Raw genomic sequence first — 3,759 nt, 5'->3', positions numbered from 1 at the left:
GGGATACGCAGTTGCAGTTTGTTTAGCTTGACCTGACCTACTCTACATATGCATGACCCGGGAGGTCAAACGGCACAAATGGCAGGTCAAGTTAAGTTCATTAAGTAGGGGAGAAGAGAATGTTAAGCGGCGACCTTGTCTCGGTTGTTCCTACATGATGACAAATCAACTGATAAAGATGCACCCCTTCACAATAATAGACCCAACCAGCTGTGACGCGTTCACGCAATGCATTAATATTCACTTGATCAGGTCAAGCTGAACAAACTGTAGATACTTTTCTAACTTACATGTCGATGATGTTTACAGGTTTACAGATTGTGTTGGCACTACAGGGTTATTTCAACTCCTTTGGACCACAGGATTTAGTGGTTAAATCGCGAAATGTAATGCATCACCAAGTGCTACTTCAGCACCACTTGTTATTCGGTATTTTACCAGACCTCCTCCAAGACGTGTTACCTGTCAGATGCAGTTTACGCCATGGGTGACCTCGAGGTTTCAGCTGGCATGCAGTATCTAGTGTGGAAACGAGGTACCTTTTTAATTTCTTTTTTTAAAGATTTTTTCCAAATAGGGTTTTACACTTTTTAGCATGCTGTTGGTTTCTAGTGAGGGAGCGATCTGTAAATAATCGAGCCTGGACCAGACAACGCAGTGATCAAAAGCATGAGCATCGATCTGCGCAACTGGGAACTGATGACATGTGTCAACCAAGTCAGCGAGCCTGACCACCCAATCCCGTTAGTCGCCTCTTACGACAAGCATAGTTACCTTTTATGGCAAGCATGGGTTGCTGAAGGCCTTCATGGGTCCATTGTTTTGTTTGTTTTGTTTGACAAACATAAGCGACTGAGTTACATAGGGTTACACGTGTTCCACGCACATCACAGAGCATCTGCTCTCTGCTGGAAGAAAGCCTGACTTGATTCAGGTCCAGAAATTAAGGTGCTCCCCACTTTGGCGGAACCCACAAACGACAGCATTGTGCTGAGAAACTTAGAAACAATTGAAGACATTAGTTATCACTTGCATCTGAGCGTTAAATCCTCATCGAATCGAACAGATAAATCTATAAGCATTCTAAGATGCATAGTTGTCGATAATTGTGAAATGACGCTATGTATGTATACCCGGTATATGTTCAGATGGCTGTCGCAATGGGTACAGCTGGAATCGGGCACTCGACCTGTATTTTAGCGTCCACACAGACTCACCCAAATCATGGACGGATGCAGAAAACGCCTGTATTCAAGATGGCGGACATCTTCTTAAAGTTGACAACCTCAAAATAAATCTGTTAATGAACCAGTTTGCTTTGAGAAACAGTAAGTATATTTTTTTACAGTAAATGAAAACAACAAAACAAATACTGTTCAGCTCACTCGCACTCGCTCACCACATGCCTACCATAAAACCCGGAAGTTTTACTGGCGTCTTGAATCTTGAAATCTTGATAATAACGTTTGTGAGCAATAGTGGCACAGTGCTCTTTAAAACCTTTTCAGATAGTGCAAGCTCGTTTGTACTCAATGTTGTGAACCGTGGCGTAGTTCTGGAATCCGTTCTTAACAAGTGCCATTTACAAGCCGGTTGTCAGTAACCTTAAAGAGAGCGGTTTGTTGTTTTGTTTAATGTTCAACGCCACAAGCAACAATATTCCGGCTATATGACAGCAGTCTATAAATACATGGACCAGGCAATCCAGTGATCAACAACATGAGCAAGGACCTACGTAACCGGGCGCGATGTCAGGGAGTCTGGCCACCTGATCCTGTTAGTTGCCTCTTAAGACAATTAGGGGTTACTGAAGCGGGCGGGATAAGTTGAGAAATGCCTGTGACAACGGTTTTTTTTTTGTATCAATATCAAATCAAGGAACATCAGTCACTTTCGGCTTCGATAAATGATACAGAAAATAACTGTTTATGAGCAAAAACAACACTTACTAAAACAAAAAACAATTACCTGCCTTACAATGTATAACGACGTGATGGTATTCAGGACTTGAGGTCATTGCACCTCACAGTGACGTCGTATCTTTCTCACAACCGTGACAGTTCACCCTGAAAGTACATACTTCTGAAAATGAAAGATGTCCCTTTATACAGTTAACCTATATGGTTTGGAATGATCCAGAACTCTTAAAGGTCAATGCTCTTTTTGGCATCAAACGTAATAAACTGACAAGCCAAGAACGTACACAGTTATAATTCTTGCTGCAATTCCAATCTGCGTTCTAACTAGCAAAAAAAGAACACTATACTGCAAACAATCTGATTCTACCCCTGAGAATCAGTCCATCAACACCATATATTTGTGTGTTATGGCTCGTTGAGGGTTTCAGTCTTGTATTGTAAAGTCATATGTTTCGTGACAGCTTTTATCTCTGACGTGTTGACTGTAACTATGTATTTCTAGATACATCTCTCTGGATTGGCGCTACTGACATACAAGAAGAGGGAACCTGGTTGTGGGCAGATAACTCTTCAATTCAAACGTTTTGGTGGGATACTGGACTCAATGAACCAAGTCCAGGTATGGGCCAGCATTGTATCATCATCTTCAATGGTGCTAGCCATCCCACAAACAAATGGCATGATGCGAACTGTTCCCTTCTTATGGGCTATGTGTGTCAGCTACCAGTGGGGCCAACCAGCTGCGAATTGTTTATAAACTGAGGGTAAAAGAAAGTTTATCATGGTCGACTTCTTATTATGGAAAATTGAAAAACAAACCTCTTAAATTTGATTGATTTTTAACCAGCTTTCATTGCTGCATCAGGTTTAAACCACAAAACGGTGTTATTTTGTGTGAGAAGATATTGGTTCAATGTCAACCTGGATATGGAATACATTTACAACTACATGGACCTCACAATGTTTGAAATGTTGTAAATGTGTGCAGCAAAACACAAATATATTGATTTTCCACATTCTTGGAACTTGTAATCTTCAAAAGTCTTCAATCAAACTGTACTTTCTAAAACCATTGTGTTTTTGGGGAGCTGTCTGAGCTCCAGCACCAGTACATGTCTTGTTTTTCATACAAGCGTTTAATTGACAATCAAATATGTGTATAGTTTCATTCAATTAATTTTTCATGAACGGAAACTTGTTGTAACTAGACTAAAATCAGCCATTTCGTCTTTTTAATGGGGCATCATGGTGACCTTATTAAACACCTGTGTCATCTCATATGCATGGGTTATTCTGCAGGGTTGAGTGAATTTCCATAGCCAGTAACGATTCTCGACTGTTAAACAACTTGAAACCACGTGTCCGATCACTGAACTGAATAGTTTTGTGACTGCACCCATTGACATGACACGTGCCCACAGTCACATTATATACCAAGTCGTTGAACTATTGTTTGGGATTATATACTACAAACAAAAATATGGGAACACCCTAAAATTTGATAGGCACTAAATGTGTCACGAATATACTTTAAATCCCACACAATATGCTCAGTTCAGTCCTAGTCATTACGTTTTGAATATAATTACAGTAGAATTATAGATGATTAAATTGTTATGGTGTTATGCTGCAGACGGTTAATAGTAATGACCATGAATTAATGATGTTTGTTTGATCTGACATAAACAACATTTTTTCATTTACTGGAGTAAACTTCATGTGACTGTATTGTGTGGGGTATGAGGAGGTTAGTTATACGCATTATGTAGACTCAGTGAAATAGGGTTGAATTTGGTGTTAAAAACCCAGGAATTGTACAGGTGTCTAATGTCAGCCCTCA

At 40.0% G+C, this 3,759-nt stretch overlaps 1 pseudogene; it reads left to right on the top strand.

Annotated features, from left to right (window-relative positions):
- The first annotated feature begins 296 nt into the window (after positions 1–296).
- LOC137295197 (galactose-specific lectin nattectin-like) lies at positions 297–2,681 on the top strand (annotated as a pseudogene).
- The last annotated feature ends 1,078 nt before the right edge of the window (positions 2,682–3,759 follow it).

Source organism: Haliotis asinina, chromosome 8, assembly GCF_037392515.1.
Source record: "Haliotis asinina isolate JCU_RB_2024 chromosome 8, JCU_Hal_asi_v2, whole genome shotgun sequence".
Classification (NCBI taxonomy): Eukaryota; Metazoa; Mollusca; class Gastropoda; order Lepetellida; family Haliotidae; genus Haliotis; species Haliotis asinina.
Note: the sequence above shows the minus strand (reverse complement) of the source record. Positions and strands in the feature narration are given on the sequence as shown.